Source organism: Lithobates pipiens, unplaced genomic scaffold, assembly GCF_037356315.1.
Source record: "Lithobates pipiens isolate NorthernLeopardFrog02 unplaced genomic scaffold, aLitPip1_a1.2 Scaffold_10, whole genome shotgun sequence".
In the NCBI taxonomy this organism is placed as follows: Eukaryota; Metazoa; Chordata; class Amphibia; order Anura; family Ranidae; genus Lithobates; species Lithobates pipiens.
This window is the reverse complement of record NW_027507686.1, coordinates 107,115,133-107,134,878: the sequence shown is the minus strand read 5'-3', so window position 1 is coordinate 107,134,878 and position 19,746 is coordinate 107,115,133. Positions and strand designations below refer to the sequence as shown.

Below are 19,746 nucleotides of genomic sequence, written 5' to 3'. Positions count from 1 at the left end.
GCCATGTGGTGCTATAAGGAATTACCCACAGAATTGACGTCACATTCCACTATAGGGGCTTCGTTGAAAGTCAGTCACCTGATCGCTACCCAAATCACACTCACGTCTTTGACTTCCCCCCTATTCCCTATACCTGGCCATCCGAACTTTAAACCGGGGACCCACTTAGAAATTCCAACGTAGACCATGCGTCTAAATTCGTCATTGAGGGAAAATGGCCTTCTTTCTCAACCCTAAGAGATCCCACATGGCTTTTCCAACTGCCTTTTTGGAGAGTGGCGCAACGACATCATTTTCTCCATTCCATCCCTAATCCTCAAACTTTCTCCCGCCCTCAGACGGAGTTTGAGACTCTATGCAGGAGCGAAGGCCCTTTGGCCCACATTCTCTCTCAAACAGATCACCCACACTTAACCTGTCTGTCCAACTGGGAAAAGGACCTTAATTGCTCATTTTCCCCAGCACAGAGACAACGCATTATCACTTTGGCTCTCAAAACCTCGCTGTGCACGAAGATACAGGAGACAAATTTTAAACTTCTCACCAGGTGGTATTTGACACCATCAAAGCTGCATACATGTTTCCCCTCTTCCTCGAACATATGCTGGAGGTGTGGAGAAGAAGAGGGCACGTTGCTCCACATTTTTTGGTCCTGCCCCAGCTTGGTGGACTTCTGGACAGAGATCCCATGCATAACACAAAAATTCACAGACTTCTCCATCCCGGAAGAGGCTGCATTCTTTCTCTTGCACCATTCACAGATTCCCATTAAGAAGTACAAAATATCAATTTTACGGCATGTGATAAATGCGGCGAAATCCTGCATCCCTCTCTATTGGAAAAAATGTTCCCCCCCTTTCATTACTCACTGGCTTAGGAAAATAGGGGACATTAAAAAAATGGAGGACTTGATCCTCACATCACAAGGTAAACAAGAATTTTTTAAACAAACCTGGGACATCTGGAATACCTTTATATTCTCGCTGGAAGGATGTCACCTGCTATCGCCTTAGTGCTCTGAGCTTTCCTTGACTGGCCCCTTGGGCAGTGGCTGCCATCGTGTCTCGTCCCCTCTTCTCCTTTCCTGATCTTTCACCCCTTCTCTTTTATGCCTTCCTCCCCTATCTCTCACCCCCTCATTTGGAAAAAGTGGAATATTGGGAATGACGGCCCCACACCCCCCTCTGGATGGATTATGCCGGAGGGACCTGGGGTTTGTGTGACCCTGGATCTTGATACAGTACTTTATCCGTGCCTCGAATCATTATGATTGATGAAAGGCAGACTCACAGTTGCAAATATACCAGTATCAAGTATTGTTCAGCTGCTTTTTGCTCTGTATTTCTCTGTTGCATTATGTACTCGGGGGACCGTCTTCCCCTGTTTGGAGAAAAAATTATATTTGAAAAAAGAAAAAGAAGCCTACGACACCTGGTATTCCCAGGCCTTCTCCCATCCAGGCATTAACCAGGCCCGACCCTGCTTAGCCTCCAAGATCAGATGAGATGGAACAGATTCAGGGTGATGTGGCCGTAGCCAATATCTTTAGGCACGCTCAACTCTCTTGACAAACGCCAAGATGGTCACCTTGGGAACAAGCGGGAAAAAATAGGTCAACGGCAACAACATAAAAAGAAGACTACGGCATCTGGAAATCCCAGGCGGTCTCCCATCCAGGTACTAAACTGGTCCCAATCCTGCTTAGCCTCTGAGATCATATGAGATTGGGCTCTTTCAGGGTGATGTGGCAGTAGCAGATTTCTTCAGGCACTCTCAACCCTCTTGACTAACGCCAAGATGGTCACCTTGGGAAACAAAACAAAAAAACAAGTCAACGCCAACAACATAAGAAGAAGTCCACAGCACCTAGTATTCCCAGGTGGCCTCCCATCCGGGTATTAACAAGGCCCGACCCTGTTTAGTCTCTGAGATCAGACGAGATCTGGTGCACCTTGGGAAACAAAACAAAAAAACAAGTCAACGCCAACAACATAAAAAGAAGCCTACGGCACCTAGTATTCCCGGGTGGTCTCCAATCCAGGTACTAGCAAGGCCCGACCCTGTTTAGCCTCTGAGATCAGAGGAGATCGGGCGCTTTCAGGGTTATGTGCCCATAGGCAATCTCTTTGGGCACTCTCAACCCTCTTGACAAATGCCAAGATAGTCACCTTGAGATACAAGCGAAAAAAAACAGGTCAATGTCAACAACATAAAAAGAAGAATACGGCACCTGGTATTCCAACGCCATCTCCCATCCAGGTACTAACTAGCCCCAACCCTTCTTAGCCTCCGAGATAAGAAGCGATAGGGCTCTTTCAGGGTGTTGCTGCTGTAAGCAATCTCTTTGGGCACTCTCAACCCTCTTGACCAATGCCAAGATGGTCACCTTGGGAAACAAGCGGAAAAATACAAACGAATCAACGCCAACAACATAAAAAGAAGCCTACAATAACTGGTATTCCCAGGTGGTCTCCCATCCAGGTACTAACCAGGCCTGACTCTTCTTAGCCTCCAAGATCAGACGAGATTGGGTGCTTTCAGAGTGATGTGGCTATAGGCAATCTCTTCAGGCACTCACAACCCTCTTGACAAACACCAAGATGGTCACCTTGGGAAACAAGCGAAATAAAAACAGGTCAAAGCCAACAACATAAAAAGAAGCCTACGACACCTGGTATTCCCAGGCGGTCTCCCATCCAGGTGCTAACAAGGCCCGACTCTTCTTAGCCTCCAACATCAAACAAGATCGGGTGCTTTCAGGGTGATGTGCCCATAGGCAATCTCTTCAGGCACTCTCAACCCTCTTGACAAACGCCAAGATGGTCACCTTGGGAAACAAGCAAAAAAAAATAAGTCAATGCCAACAACTTAAAAAAAAGCCTATGGCATCGAGAAATCTCAGGCGGTCTCCCACCCAGGTACTAACCAGATCCCAACCCTGATTAGCCTCTTAGATCAAATGAGATTGGGCTCTTTCAGGGTGATGTGGCCATAGTAGATTTACTCAGGCACGCTCAACCCTCTTGACAAACGCCAAGATGGTCACCTTGGGAAACAAACAAAAAAAACAAGTCAACGCCAACAACATAAAAAGAAGCCTACAGCACCTAGTATTCCCAGGCGGTCTCCCATCCAGGTATTAACAATGCGCGACCCTTTCTAGCCTCTGAGATCAGAGGAGATTGGGCGCTTTCAGGGTGATTTGCCCATAGGCAGTCTCTTTGGGCACTCTCAACCCTCTTGACAAATGCCAAGATGGTCACCTTGGGAAACAAGCGAAAATAAAAATAAAAATAATCAACGCCAACAACATAAAAAGAAGCCTACAATAACTGGTATTCCCAGGTGGTCTCCCATCCAGGTACTAACCAGGCCTGACTCTTCTTAACCTCCAAGATCAGATGAGATTGGGTGCTTTCAGAGTGATGTGGCCATAGGCAATCTCTTCAGGCACTTTCAACCCTCTTGACAAACACCAAGATGGTCACCTTGGGAAACAAGCAAAAAAAATAAGTCAATTCCAACAACTTAAAAAAAAAGCCTATGGCATTGAGAAATCCCAGGCAGTCTCCCACCCAGGTACTAACCAGGTCCCAACCCTGCTTAGCCTCTGAGATCAAATGAGATTGGGCTCTTTCAGTGTGATACGGCCATAGTATATTTTTTAAGGCACGCTCAACCCTCTTGACAAATGCCAAGGTCACCTTGGGAAACAAGTGGAAAAAAAATAACATGTCAACGCCAACAACATAAAAAGAAGCCTACGGCACCTGGTATTCCCAGTCGGTCTCCCATCCAGTTACTAATCAGGCCCGACAATGCTTAGCCTCCGAGATCAGACAAGATCGGGCACTTTACAGGTGATTTGGCCGTAGGCACTTTCTTTGGGCGCTCTCAACCCTCTTGACAAACGCCAAGATGGTCATCTTGGGAAACAAGTGAAAAAAAACAGGTCAACGCCAACAACATAAAAAATAGGATTTTTATATACAGCTTACCTGTAAAATCCTCTTCTTGCGAGTACATCACGGGACACAGGAGCTTTATTACATAGTGGGTTATATAGGCACCTCTGGTGATTGGACACTGGTTAACCCCCAATTAAGGATAATTCCTCCCTATATAACCCCTCCCATATGTGAGGCACCTCAGTTTTGTAGCAAAGCAATAGGAAACCACGTAAAACCCAAGAGGGGCGGGAGCCCTGTGTCCCGTGATGTACTCTCAAGAAAAGGATTTTACAGGTAAGCTGTATATAAAAATCCTATTTTCTTGATCATACATCACGGGACACAGGAGCTTCATTACATAGTGGGATGTCCCAAAGCAATGCTCAGATTGAGGGGAGGGAGACACAGATCATAATATATAGACCGCCAAGGACCGGAGGACCTAAACTGCAGCCTGCAGTACACTGCGCCCAAAGGCAATATCCTCTTGCCCTCTGACATCCACCTGATAGAATCTGGTGAATGTGTGGACTGATGACCAAGTTGCAGCCTTACACATCTGAGCCAGGGAGGCCTGGTGATGCACTGTCCAAGAAGCACTTACAGCCCTAGTTGAGTGCGCTTTCACTTGAAAAGGAGGGATCTTCCCTTTAACACTATAGGCCTGAGAAATAATCTGTCTAATCCACCTTGAGAGAGTGGATTTTGATGCCGCCTGGCACTTCCTAGGGCCTTCCGGCAAAATAAATAAGCAATCAGTTTTCCTTATCTTAGCAGTTGCCTGGAGATAGATTCTGATTGCCCTTACCACATGCAAAGTGTGCAAAGATTCTTATTCTGCGGACTGTGGGTCCGGAAAAAAGGATGGTAGGATTACATCTTGATTCAAATGGAATCCTGAAACCACCTTAGGCAGAACGGACCTCTTGGGACGCATTACCACCCGGTCCTTATGAATTATTAGATACGGCTCTTTGCTGGAGAGAGCTGCTAGTTCTGACACTCTTCTAGCCGTGAATATGGCTACCAAGAAAACCAATTTTTTAGTCAAAAGAACTAACGAAGCCTGATGCAAAGGTTCAAAAGGCTGCCCCTGCAAAGCTGAGAGAACCAAATTCAGATCCCATGGGCATACCGGAGGTTTGGCTGGCGGCCTTATCCGCATAGCCCCCTGGATGAAAGCCCACACCAGGGAATGCGATGCAAGTGGCTTCTGAAAAAACACTGACAAGGCTGAAATCTGCACCTTGATAGTGCTTACAGCCAAATTAATTTCTAGGCCTGACTGGAGGAAGGCCAAGATCCTGCTAATGACATACTTTCTAGGATGCCATTCCCTGAGTTCACACCAGGAAACATATGCCCTCCAGATTTTGTAGTAAATAAGTCTGGAGCCGGCTTTCTGGCATTGACCAGAGTAGAAAGGACTGGCCCCCGAAAGCCCACGGTCTCTCAGAATGTGGGTCTCAGCAGCCAAACCATCAAATTCAGACTGTGTAAAGCAGGATGGTAGGGGGGCGTGGCTTAGCGGCTGATTTAGGAGGACGTGCATGCCTTGAGCTCCGCCGGCCATCCGTGCTTACATCCTTACAGTCTGATCTGAAAAGCTATTTTTGGAGCCCTTACCTCCTGCCACGCTAGGAGAAGCATCCCGGACCACCGCGACATATCTCTGGACCCCCGCTGTGATGTCCAGACGCCATACCGGAGGGAAGGGGCTGACGGACCCCCCAGGCCAAGATGGTGCCGGCGCTCGGCTTGCAGCCAGAGACCAGTACAAGGAAGCGGCACAAAAGCTCCTCTATGGTGGTAAATCGTACAAAGATGCCCTGGCTGGCCAGCCCTCACCTCAAGCTACCCCTGGAAGTTCTCCTGAGGCAGATGACACAGTCCCCTTGGAGGATGATGGATTGTCCGCAGCATGGCGCACAGTGAGTACACCTAGAGACAGTGATAGGCCTGAGACACAGACCATCCCCTCTCCAGTACCAGAGGGAGAGCCTACGCTAAGGGACATATTTGCTGCTGTTACCTCCTGTAATCAATCTATTGCAGCCCTCTCAGAGGACATCAAAGGGGTTAAGGCTGAAATAACTTTTGTCCGCCATGACATGCAAAAGCTCAGGGAGAGGACAGCTGCCCTTGAAGGCAGGCTGAGCACAGTAGAAGATGATCTGGCCCCCATGCAAAGGGATCTGAAATATAATTGCCATCTTACCGAACAGCACGCTATGCGACTTGATGAGATGGAAAATCGCATGAAACGCAATAATATTCGCGCTCTGGGGATTCCGGAACGTGTTGAGGGTAAAAACCCGGTTGACTTTATTGAAAACTGGTTAATTGCCACCTTTGGTAAGGACTCCTTATCACCGCTTTTTGCTGTGGAACGCGCCCACCGGGTACCGTCTCGCCCCCTACCTCCGGGCAACCGCCCCAGGCCCTTCTTGTTTAAACTCCTCAACTATAGAGACAGGGACACCATTCCCTCTAAAGCGAGGGGGGTTGTCAGACAAAATGGAGATTGAGAACTCCAGGATTTCGCTATTTCCGGACTTTTCAGCAGAGCTTCAGAAAAAGCGTGCAACATTTCTTGAGGTTAAGCGGCGCCTTCGGGACCTTAACGTTCAATATGGTATGCTATATCTGGCCCGGCTCAGGGTTACGGCTCTGGGCTCTACGCACTTTTTTGATCGCCCTGCGGCGGCGGCACAGTGGCTTGATCAGGAGCACAACGCACTCAAAGCCGCCAAGCTTCAAAGATCTCCTCCACGATAATGACCTTCAGACAAGATGACTGGACTTACATTTCTTCAGGCCCGGCGGAAGGCGAAGGTTTATGGTTCCATTACAGACCCACCAGAGCTACATGATGCCTGCACATGTGAAACCCTGTTTACCATCTAGAAGAGTCTTCTATGGGTGTTTCCATGGCCTTCCCCCCGCCCCAGAGTTCCGGATGGGGGCTATTAGACTGCTGCTTCTCCCGTTTGGGAGCCCAGCGGGCTTCGATACAGAAGATACCACAGTTTTTTGCTGTTTAACTGTTTCTCTTTTCTTTTTCCTTTTACTTAACTTTTTCTCTCTCAGGACCACAATGGACACGGACTATATCCCAGCATATCTGCACCCGTCTGGGCGACTTTTCCTCGGTACTGCTGCTCATGAAGGACTTTTTTCTCCCCCTTTTTGGGGCATCTCAGGTGATGCGACTTATCAGTCGCTTGTTGTTGTTATATATGTGTTAAATGCATCTTTCCACCCTAGTTTCTTACGAATGTTAATAAGGTCACCCCTATCTACACTTATGTTTTGTATTCCTGATGGCAAAGGTTAGATTTCTCTCTTGGAATGTCAGAGGGGTGGGCAGCCCGGTAAAAAGGCTGGCGGTGTTAAAACACCTCAAAGATATGAAGGCTGGAATTGTGTGTCTGCAGGAGACACATTTTGCTCCTGATAGTACGCATAGCCTTGGGCCTAGACTGTATACCCAGCAATTCCACTCTACATACTCTGCTTATGCAAGGGGAGTGAGTATCCTAATTAGACAACATACCTAATTCTCTTGCTCCCAACAGGTTATTGACCCAGGGGGGAGGTACATCTTTTTGCTGTGTAAGATTGCTACTGTACATTGCATTATCGCCAACGTATATATCCCACCTCCGTATTCAGCTGAGATCCTCAAGCGCCTCGCTGGGTTTATGGCACAGTTCCCTAGCATACCCCTACTGGCGATGGGCGATTTTAATAACTATGTCAATGGCATGTGGGATAAGATTCCAACGCCTCCTTTGGTTCCCTCCCGCCCTAATGGTGATACTCCCTTTGCTGCCCTATTAGCTGAACTTGGGTTGGTGGATGTCTGGCGGAGAGCCCACCCCCACACCCGATTGTACTCCTGTTGCTCTCCAGCGTTTGGGAGCTTGTCTAGAATAGACTTGGGACTGGGGAACTCCGCCCTTCTCCCCCTAATTAGTGACTCTGGGTATGGGGATAGACACATATCCGACCACTCCTCTTTGTGGATTGAGATGTCCCTATCTACTGACCTCGCACCTAGGAGTTGGAAGCTTAACCCCTTTTGGCTTACACTCTTTCCGCAGCCTGACCCCATAGCGAGTGACCTTAAACTCTTCCTGCAGGACAATTTAGACTCGGCCTCTATAGATGTAGTCTGGGATGCAGCTAAGGCCTTCCTTAGAGGGAAATTTATCACTACTATAAATGGTATAAAACAGAATACTAAAGCTTGGGAAATGGAAGTCGGTAGGGCACTCAGAGAGTCAGAGCAGGCCTATATTGCCAACCCCTCAGAGGACAGAAAGAGAACTTGGTTGGGGGCGCAGTCTATGTCCAGACAGGTAGCTCTGCAACTGGCAGAAAATAAACGATTTTTCCTACAACAAACACACTTTGAGGAAGGGGAATCGACAGGTCATATGCTGTCTCTGTTGGCAAAGGCTCAGGGTTCTACACCTATGGTTCACTCGCTGTGCGATTCGCAGTGGGTGACCCACTCAGACGCCCCTGGGATCTTACAGATATTTCGGTCCTTTTATGCAGACTTGTACTCATCCAAAGTGCAGCCCGGTGACGGGGAGATTGTGAGCTTCCTGGACGGATGTGATATCCCATGCTTGTCTGCGTCGGATGGGGAGCTGTTGAATGCCCCCATAACAGAGGATGAATTGGCCTCTGCACTGGAACACTCCCATAATAATAAAGCTCCGGGGGCAGATGGCCTCCCATCCGAGGTATACAAGCGTTACGCTAGTGTTCTACTGCCCACTCTCTTGAAAGTGTTTAACAACGCCCTAGAGACAGGGGTTCTGCCTGCTTCTATGAACGAAGCAATCATAATTGTACTCCTAAAACCGGGTAAGGTAGCGACATCACCGGACGCATACAGGCCCATCTCCTTGCTCACGACAGACGTTAAACTATTGGCTCGGGTCTTGGCAACGAGATTGTCCCTGGTAATACATAAACTGATCCATAGGGATCAATCAGGGTTTATTCCCACACGTTCGACTGCCCTAAATATTCGCCGTTTATTTCTAAACCTACGGGTCCCTGTGGATAACCCCGGTAATCAGGCCGTCCTCTCGCTGGACGCAGCTAAGGCCTTCGATAGTGTTGAATGGCCTTATCTGTGGAAAGTGATGGAAAGGATGGGGTTAGGCAGTACATTTATTAGCTGGGTCCAACTATTATATGCTAAGCCTACGGCTATAATTAGAGCTAACGCGGAACTCTCCGAACCATTCATGCTGTATAGAGGCACGAGACAGGGGTGCCCTTTGTCGCCCCTGCTCTTTGCCATGGCGCTCGAACCACTGGCAGCAAGACTGAGGTCGGCTCCAGACATTGTTGGATTCTGCAGGCCCACTGGGACGGATGTGGTATCACTATACGCGGATGACACACTTATTTACCTGGGGGACACACAGGGTTCCCTAACAGCAACTATGCACTTGATTAACCTATTTGGTACATTATCCGGTTTCACAATAAACTGGGACAAGTCTGTATTAATGCCCTTATCCCCTTTAACGGCACCTTTACCCCCATGCGCAAACATGATACAGACGGTTGCGTCCTTTAAATACCTGGGGGTACAGGTATCCCCCGAGGTGACGAACTACGCCAATCTGAATCTTCTACCGCTATTACTTAAGTTCAGGGAGAAATGTAAAACTTGGTGCAAACTACCGCTATCGGTAGCGGGAAGGGTGAATCTCATCAAAATGGTATGGGCTCCACAATTGCTCTACGTTTGTCATAACTCGCCGACCTGGATTCCGAAACGTTGGTTCGATAAAATTGACTCTCAGTTTAGGGAATTAATATGGTGTAGGAAGACGGCCAGGCTTAGTTTACTTACCCTGCAATATAAAAAGGACGAGGGGGGGTTGGCACTACCACATGCTAGATTGTATTTCTTGGCTTCGCAGCTTCAACACTTGGGTGGTTGGGGGTCGGATGATCCCCTGGACCTGATACGTAGGATACTTGATGACACTGTCCCCCCGGACACAGCATTGTCCAGGTTGGAAGCAGGCTTCCCTCATATGGACAGGAGTTCCCCAACTATTATATTACTGAATACCCTATGGTCCCATGTTAAACGACTGCTACAAATACGTGGCTTCCTTGGTCTCACCCCTATTTGGTGGAACGCTAACTATAGCAAGCTTTTTAAGCTCAAGGGATTTGGTAACTGGAGAAGGAGCGGCCTCCGGTACCTCTCGCAGCTGTATAGTGGCCGGGTGCTGAAGTCCTTAATGGAAATACAGGCTGAGTTTGGCATACCGCGTAGGGACTTTTTGAAATAATTACAGTTACGACATGCGCTACAGGCGCAAGCCCGCAGTATGCAGCTTTGCCTGACGGATCATGCTGTAGTACATGGGATATTCATGCAGACTGAACTAAAGGGTATGATATCTAGGGGGTATGACATGCTTCTTGATGCAATGCAAGACCCGGCACATCTCCCATGTCGGCAGAAGTGGGAGGCGGACCTGGGGCCTATGGACGTGGAGACCTGGAACCTTTGCTTGTCCTCCGCTCCGTTGGTGTCGGTATCGGCCTCCCATAAACTCTCCCATCTATATCTACTGCATAGGGTTTATAGGACGCCAGTTAAACTGCACAGCTGGGGTGTTAGGGGATCCCCCCTTTGCCCAAAATGTATGCGGGACCATGGGGATCTCCTACATATGTTCTGGAGGTGCCCAAAACTAAAAAGGTATTGGGATGAGATCCTTGACACTATCTCTTCTGTATTCTCTGTTGGTATTCCGCGGTGTCCATTGGTCTGCCTGTTGGGGGCCCTAGACGAAAAACCGTTGACGCCTTCGGCTCATACTGCCATTATTCGGTTATTATATGTAGCCAGGAAATTAATAGCACGATTGTGGATAACACACAGGGTTCCCACCAGGCAGCAATGGACGGACCAAGTGAACCAGATGCTGATCAGGGAAAAAATAACATACCAACACAGAAACGCACCGCACAAATTTAATGCTATGTGGAAGGGATGGCTCGAGGTTCCGGGGCTATCCCCCCACCAACTTATACAGGACAGACTTTTACAGGGCTGAATGTGGGTCCAGGGGCATGTGCATGGAGGTACATAGACAATCTTGATCTCTTCATGGGGTTAATTTTATGTCTCTCCCTCACCCGGCATTTATGAGGGGTAAGAGGAGGGACCAGCAGGACTGGGTAGAGGGATGCTGGACGTTGTGCATAACACTGTACTTATATAGCTGTCCCAAAATGCAATATGGTCTCAGAGAGAATGCCACTTTTGTTTATGTTCTTGGTTTATTTTTCTTATTTTTCAGTTTTAATGACATTTCCTATGTCTCAGCGGTCTACAAACCGGGTCAATTTGTACTTTGTATTTCCAGTATTCCTTTAGACGTAAAAACCAATACTGCTGTACGACTGTATTTTCTGTCTATGTTTGGTTTGTACCATATATGTTTTGCAATAAAAACTTATTTGATTTAAAAAAAAAGCAGGATGGTAAATTGGACCCTGTGAGAGCAGATCTGGCCAGAGAGGGAGGATCCACGGCCTGCCTACTGCCAACTTCATAATCTCTGCATACCACGGTCACCTGGGCCAAGCCGGGGCTACCAAAAGAACCGACTTTGTCTCCCTCTTGACTCTTCCCAGGAACCGCGACAGAAGCGGGCACAGGGGAAAGGCATAAATCAAATTGTACTGATCCTAGGGAACTGTCAGAGCATCCGACCCCTGAGCGAGTGTATCTCTTGTCCTTGACACAAATTTGTCTAGTTTTCTGTTGAACCTGGACGCAAACAGATCTACGTCTTGAGTAGCCCACCTGCGACATATGTTCCAAAACATGTCGGGGTGCAGAGCCCATTCTCCTGGGCACAACTGCTGGCGGCTCAGAAAATCCGCCTGCCAATTTTCCACTCCTGGAATGAAGACTGCAGAAAGGCATGGAACATGCCTTTCCTGCCCAGACAAGTATGCGATTCACCTCTTTTTGCGCAACCAGACTCATGGTACCGCCCTGGTGATTGATATAGGCCACTGCTGTGGCATTGTCAGACTGAACCCGAACAGGGAGACCCCGTAGTGTGAAAGACCAGTTTATGAGAGCCATATAAACTGCCCGGATCTCCAAGACATTTATGGGCAATAGCTAACCACCAGACGAGACTCTTGCGTGTCTCTGGGGATAGACGCATAGGAAGATCCAAGGACTGGGGCTTCCTGTTCCAAGCCGCAATGATGCATCTTTGCAGAGGCCTTGAGTGGAACTGGGCGAATGGAACGGCCTCGAAGGAGGCGACCATTTTCCCTAACAGTCTCATGCACAATCGAATGGGGGAAGATCTTCTGCCCAGAATTAGGCGCACCAGATCCCCAATGGCCAAGGAATTTGGCCTTGGTAGAAACACCTTGCCCTGAGCGGTGTCGATAACCATACCCAGGTATTCCAACCTGGTAGCAGGCTGTAGGGATGACTTTTCTAGGTTTATAATCCAACCTAGGCGTTCCAGGTGTTCTAGCGTTCTGGTAACACTGTGGTTTAGGAGCGCTACTGTTTTCTCTATGAGAAGCAAATCATCTAGATAAGCCATGATGGCTATACCCTGAGCTCTTAGGTTTGCCAAGAGAGGGTCCAGAATCTTTGTAAAGACTCGAGGGGCCGTCGGGGGCCCGAACGGCAAGGCCACAAATTGAAAATGGCGCCGCTCTACCGCGAACCTTAGATACTTTTGGCGTGCAGGAAAAATTGGCACATGGAGATATGCATCCTTGATGTCTATTGATGCCATAAACAATCCCCCTTGCAGGGAGGAGACCACAGTGCGAATTGACTGCATTCGGAAGGACCGGATGCGTAAAAACCAGTTCAGATCCTTCAGATCCAGTATAGGTCTGACACTTCCATTTGGCTTTGGAACAGTGAAGAAATGCGAGTAAAACCCTGAACCCTGTTCTTTTGGGTCCACTTCTACTATCACCCCCTTTGATAGTAAGTGATCTAAGGCCAGAAATAGCGGTCTTTGCTTTACTGGGTCCCCAAGCAAGTCTGTGTAACCAAGCCTGTCTAGTGTATACAGACGGACTAGTGTATACAGAGGACCGGCTAGTTGATACAGAGAGGCTAATGTGTACAAAAGACAGGCTAATGTATACAGATAGGCTAGATTATACAGAAGAACGTCCTGGGTATGCAGAGCGCTCAGCTTCAAGGGATGGCCGATGTGAGTATTATGAGGGACACTCCTCACCCCCCACCTACCAGATCTGACTTTCATCCCCTTTCCCTCTCTGCCCCGGTCATCTGGTGGCAGTTTTATGCACTCCCTGTCACCCACCCATTCATAATCCTTACCGATCTTTCCTTCCGCTGCTCACAGGAACACACTGGATGACTTGTCTAATTAACTAACTGTACAAGACAGCGCTATCCTCCTGAAGGAGGCTTTACCCCTCACTGTTTGGGTGGTCCCTGCCTCCCCCTGGATGCTCCACATATACCCCGACAACATTGTGGGGCACCACTTGACAGGACATGGGGCTGTCATGCCGGTGGCATCTCCCATTGCAGGAAGGGATGATGGCCCCAACCCCTTGGCAGCAGGTTCTTTCATTTACAGACCAGGGCGGCTCATCTTCCCTTCTGGAATCTTGACCTTAGAGGGGGGAGTTGCACTTTGGGGGGTCTGAGTGATATCTAGTGTGCTGTACTGGAAGGACTTGACATTCCTGCATATGTGTCCCCTCCCCCTGGTTGTGCCCCTCGCCCCCCCCCCCCCTCTGGCCCCCACCTACTCTTTGCCAAAATTGCCTTCTGCAGCTTTCGGGGACACCCTGGATAACTTATTTATTGAGCCTATTGGTATGAGACACTGCTTCCCTCCAGTTTGACTCTGGACCCCCCTGGAGGATTTACCCCTTACTGTTTGGGCGGTCCCAGCCTCCCTCTGGATGCTCTACACAGCCCCCAATGGCGATGCAGGAGAGACACTAATTGGCGGGCCCCAGGACTGCTGCTCGGGTGAAGTCTCCCATTGGATGCAGGGATGGTGTCCCCAGCCCCTTGCCTGCCGGATTTTCCATGCACCGACCAGGGCTGCTCCTCTTTCATCTTGATGTGGTGACCATGGAGGGGAGGAGTTGAAATTTATGGGGTCCGGGTGGCTGCTGGTGTGAGTGCGCTAAAGGACTTCACATTTCCGCATGTTTGTCCCCTCTCCCTAGCTGCCCATCCTTCCCTCCCCCCTTCCCCCGCTTCCCTCCTTCCCTTCCCTCCCCTCCCTCCTTTCCCCCTTCCCTCCCCCCTTTCCCTCCCCCTTTCGCCCCTTCCCCCCGTTTTCCCCCATTCCCTCCCCCTTTTCCCCGGGGCGTGGACGGGGGAGAGGGGGTAAGGAGAGGACAATCTGCCAAAGGGAGAAATGCATTTGTTCGGGGGCTGCATGTGTACTTTTGGGGTATGGGACAGGGGGTGGTGGATCCCATTCTGTGATGCCTTTTCTGTTGTGAAGGGCTCCCTCATGCATGCCTACGTTTAGGGCGAGCCGAGGAGACCCCTCAGTGCTGATAGTTATATGCTCTACCTCGGTTTTGATTATACTATTGTTTTTTGGTTCTATGATGTTACTGATTGTCTTTTATTTGCATACCGGTATCAGACGTGACATTTACCACTGCCAGGACTGGGGGGACTGGGATCCGGGGGCTCCCTCTCTGACCTGTCTACCCACCAACCCAAGTAGGACGACGCTTTAAACCCAGTGTACATCTGGTAAGCGCTATAGCATAATTGTGCTGTTTTAGTATACCCTTCCTGTACTGTTGAGTGCAGACAACCCTTAATTCCCCTCTCCCCCTGGGGTTGAGGTGCCCGGCCTCTTTTTCCCCTTACCTTTCCTTCCATTTACCCTTCCTTTCTCCCTCTTAGTTCCCGCCATCCATTACCTACCCAATACCTACCTTGGTTCAACTTTCTTTGCTTTTCTCTGATGTCCACCTCCCCCTCCCCGAGGAGCGATGGCAGACTCAGTCAAGGTCACCTCTCTAAACGTTAAGGGACTGAACTCCTCTGAAAAACGGTGGATCCTCCTGTGAGAACTGAAGACTTCCTGTACTGATGTGGCCTTTATACAAGAAACACATTTTAAAAATACTAGCCTCCCCTTTCTACAGTCGAGATCCTTCCCTAAGGTTTACCACTCTACTAACCACTCCTCTAAGACCAAGGGATTCTCCATTCTGATCTCTAGCAGGCTCCCCTGGGTTCTCCAGGATTCTCTGGTGGACCCTGGGGGTCGATATCTTTTTCTTAGGGGCCACACTGGAGAGCTCCTTTTTACATTTGCCACTGTGTACGCTCCCAATGATCACCAAGACATGTTCCTCAGAACTACCCTGCACAGATTATGTGACTTTCGGGATGGCCAGTTGATATTAGGTGGGGACTAATGTCCCCTTTCGCCATCGGTTGACACTTTGCCTCTTGCTCCTCGCTCCTCATTTCCTCTAGAAAGCGGATTACTAAGTGTTTACTGAATGACCAATTAGTTGATGTCTGGCGTCTGCAACACTCCGGGGAAAGGGACTACTCTTTTTGCTCTTCCCCTCACAAATCATACTTGAGGATAGACTTCTTCTTGATTCCACATGACCAACTGCACTTGGTGAGCTCTTCCTCCATCGGCCATATTACTTGGTCCGACCACGCTCCTGTAGCCCTTACCTACACCCTCTCTAGGAACCCCTCACCTAGGTCTCTATTCTGGCACCTTAATGAGAGCCTCCTCCAGATACCGGAAGTTTTAGCAGATGTGACCAGGGAATTGGACTTTTATTTCCAAGAAAACAAAACGCAGGACTGCGACCCGGGGATAATTTGGGAGGCTCATAAGTCAGTATTCCACAGGGTACTTATCAGGCACGGGGTGCGCATCAAACGAACACGGAAGGAACAGCTTGCTAATCTGTTTCGTGAACTTGCCTCTGTGGAAGCGAAACATAAACATTCCCCCTCACGGACCTTAGAGATTGAATTGGGGACACTCCATAACCAGAATACTGACCTATTCCATTATAAAGCGAAAGCAGCACTCCAGTTTTGTCGTAAACTGACGTAGGAGTCAGGGGACAAATGCGGAAAAATCTTAGCCAGGTCGGTAAAGGAGTTGAAATCTGCCTCTTACATACCACAGTTGATAGATGAGAATGGCCAGAGGGCCTCTACCCCAACCCAAATAGCCGAAGTCTTTGAAAAATTTTACTCTGATCTCTACAACCTGTACAGATATGTAACCATTTCTGGTCTACCAACCCTCTCATCGTAATCACGGGAGTACTTGGAGGACCCGATTACACTGGAAGAAGTCCAGATGGCCGTGGGACCTCCGAAGGTGGGTAAGCCTCCGGGCCCTGACAGATATACCGCACAATACTATAAGACCTTCCTCCCTATTCTCGGCCTGCGCTTGGTGAATTTATTTAATACTCTGAGCTCGAATGGGGATTTTCCTGAGGATACCCTTAGAGCCCACATCTCGTTGATACCTAAGGAGGGCAAAGACCCGGGCCTATGTGGGAGCTACAGACCCATTTCCCTCCTAAATTCGGTTCTAAAACTATTCTCTAAAATCCTTGCCACGTGATTGGCACAGCACTTGCAGTCCCTTATACAGATTGACCAGTTAGGTTTTATTCCCAACAGAGAAGATAGGGACAACACCATTAAGGTGCTTACCCTGGTCCATAAAGTAAAGTCATCTGGGACCCCTTGTCTTTTCGTGAGTACTGATGCCGAGAAGGCTTTTCATCGGGTCAAATGGACATTCATGTTCTCGGTCCTTCGCCATATAGGTCTGAGTGAACGGATGCTGGCATGGATAAGTAAGATATACTCACGCCCTTCAGCTCAAGTCAAAGCGAATGAGGTGCTCTCATCTCCCCTTGACATCGGGAATGGGACCAGACAGGTTTGCCCCCTGTCACCCCTATTATTCGCACTGTCATTGGAACCCTTTCTCTCCACAATTCAACAAAACTCAGACATAACGGGTACTATTGAGTGCAAGATATCTGCCTACGCGGATGACATGCTGTTCTCGCTGACGAATCCCAGAGTTTCCTTGCCAAATCTCCTTCGGGAATTCCAGATATACGGGATACTTCTTGAAATCAGAGGCCATGGGGGTTGCAGTCCCCCCGCAAATGTTACTAGACTTGCAGTCCAATTTTCATTTTAAATGGACCCATACAGCCCTTAAGTACTTAGGTACTTACATTCCACCGGACATCGCGCGTACGTTTATGTTGAACTTCCCCCCACCCCTTGTCAGTAAGATCCGCAGTTTGCTTCATGGGTGGCATTCTGGCCTCCATTCCTGGTTCAGGAGATGCAATCTCATTAAAATGAACATACTCCCTAAATTTACCTATCTTTTCCAAGCTCTCCCGATCCAGATTCCAGTCCCATTTTTTAAGCAAGCTCAATCCCTGCTCACTCAATTTAACTGGGCCCACAAAAATCCCAGACTTAAGCGGTCACAGCTGACATTGTCTAAACAACAGGGAGGGTGGGTTCTCCCTGACTTGTGACGCTACTACCTGGCCTCCCATCTGGGGCGTGTATTGGACTGGCATCGAAACAAACTTTCTAAGCTCTGGGTGCAACCAGAACAATCTCACTCCCGAATTCCGCTAAGAAGCGCCATGTGGTGCTATAAGGATTTACCCACAGAATTGACGTCACATCCCACTATAGGGGCTTTGTTGAAAGTCAGTCACCTGATCGCTAGCCAAAACACACTCACGTCTTTGACTTCCCCCTTATTCCCTATACGTGGCCATCCGAACTTTGAACCGGGGACCCACTTAGAAATTCCAACCTAGACCATGCGTCTAAATTCGTCATTGATGGAAAATGGCCTTCTTTCTCAACCCTAAGAGATCCGACAGGGCTTTTCCAACTGCCTTTTTGGAGAGCGGCACAATGACATCATTTTCTCCATTCCATTCCCAATCCTCAAACTTTCGCCTGCCCTCAGATGGAGTTTGAGACTCTATGCAGGAGCGAAGGCCCTTTGGCCCACATTCTCTCTCAAACAGATCACCCACACTTAACCTGTCTGTCCAACTGGGAAAAGGACCTTAATTGCTCATTTTCCCCAGCACAGAGACAACGCATTATCACTTTGGCTCTCAAAACCTCGCTGTGCACGAAGATACAGGAGACGAATTTTAAACTTCTCACCAGGTGGTATTTGACACCATCAAAGCTGCATAAATGTTTCTCCTCTTCCTCGAACATATGCTGGAGGTGTGGAAAAGAAGAGAGCACGTTGCTCCACATTTTTTGGTCCTGCCCCAGCTTGGTGGACTTCTGGACAGAGATCCCATGCATAACACAAAAATTCAAAGACTTCTCCATCCCGGAAGAGGCTGCATTCTTTCTCTTGCACCATTCACAGGTTCCCATTAAGAAGTACAAAAAAATAAATTTTACGGCATGTGATAAATGCGGCGAAATCCTGCATCCCTCTCTATTGGAAAAAATGTTCCCCCCCTTTCATTACTCACTGGCTTAGGAAAATAGAGGACATTAAAAAAATGGAGGACTTGATCCTCACATCACAAGGTAAACAAGAATTTTTTAAACAAACCTGGAACATCTGGAATACCTTTATATTCTCGCTGGAAGGATGTCGCCTGCTATCGCCTTAGTGCTCTGAGCTTTCCTTGACTGGCCCCTTGGGCAGTGGCTGCCATCATGTCTCGTCCCCTCTTCTCCTTTCCTGATGTTTCACCCCGTCTCTTTTCTGCCTTCCTGCCCTATCTCTCACCCCCTCCACCCCCTCTCTCTTTTGGAAAAAGTGGAAAATTGGGAATGACGGCCCCACACCCCCCTCTGGATGGATTATGCCGGAGGGACCTGGGGTTTGTGTGACCCTGGATCTTGGTACAGTACTTTATCCGTGCCTTGAATCATTATGATTGATAGAAGGCAGACTCACAGTTGCAAATATACCAGTATCAAGTATTGTTCAGCTGCTTTTTGCTCTGTATTTTTCTGTTGCATTATGTACTCGGGGGACCGTCTTCCCCTGTTTGGAGAAAAAATTATATTTGAAAAAAAAAAGAAGCCTACGACACCTGGTATTCCCAGGTGGTCTCCCATCCAGGCATTAACCAGGCCCGACCCTGTTTAGCCTCCAAGATCAGACGAGATGGAACAGATTCAGGGTGATGTGGCCGTAGCCAATATCTTCAGGCACTCTACACTCTCTTGACAAACGCCAAGATGGTCACCTTGGGAACAAGCGAAAAAAAATAGGTCAACGGCAAAAAACATAAAAAGAAGACTACGGCATCTGGAAATCCCATCCAGATGCCGACAACATAAAAAGAAGCCTACGGCACCTAGTATTCCCAGGTGGTCTCCAATCCAGATACTAGCAAGGCCCAACCCTGTTTAGCCTCTGAGATCAGAGGAGATCGGGCGCTTTCAGGGTTATGTGCCCATAGGCAATCTCTTTGGGCACTCTCAACCCTCTTGACAAATGCCAAGATAGTCACCTTGAGATACAAGCGAAAAAAAAACAGGTCAATGTCAACAACATAAAAAGAAGAATACGGCACCTGGTATTCCAACGCCATCTCCTATCCAGGTACTAACTAGGCCCAACCCTTCTTAGCCTCAGAGATGAGAAGAGATAGGGCTCTTTCAGGGTGTTGCTGCTTTAAGCGATCTCTTTGGGCACTCTCAACC

The 19,746-nt window shown here is 48.5% G+C and overlaps 6 pseudogenes; all 6 read right to left on the bottom strand.

Moving 5' to 3' along the window:
* Positions 1-2,000: 2,000 nt before the first annotated feature.
* LOC143950300 (5S ribosomal RNA) lies at positions 2,001-2,119 on the bottom strand (annotated as a pseudogene).
* Positions 2,120-2,440: 321 nt separating this feature from the next.
* LOC143955644 (5S ribosomal RNA) lies at positions 2,441-2,559 on the bottom strand (annotated as a pseudogene).
* A 761-nt stretch (positions 2,560-3,320) lies between these two features.
* LOC143953891 (5S ribosomal RNA) lies at positions 3,321-3,439 on the bottom strand (annotated as a pseudogene).
* Positions 3,440-3,758: 319 nt separating this feature from the next.
* LOC143943292 (5S ribosomal RNA) lies at positions 3,759-3,877 on the bottom strand (annotated as a pseudogene).
* Positions 3,878-19,118: 15,241 nt separating this feature from the next.
* On the bottom strand, positions 19,119-19,237 carry LOC143951803 (5S ribosomal RNA; annotated as a pseudogene).
* A 148-nt stretch (positions 19,238-19,385) lies between these two features.
* LOC143951582 (5S ribosomal RNA) lies at positions 19,386-19,504 on the bottom strand (annotated as a pseudogene).
* Between the last annotated feature and the right edge of the window lie 242 nt (positions 19,505-19,746).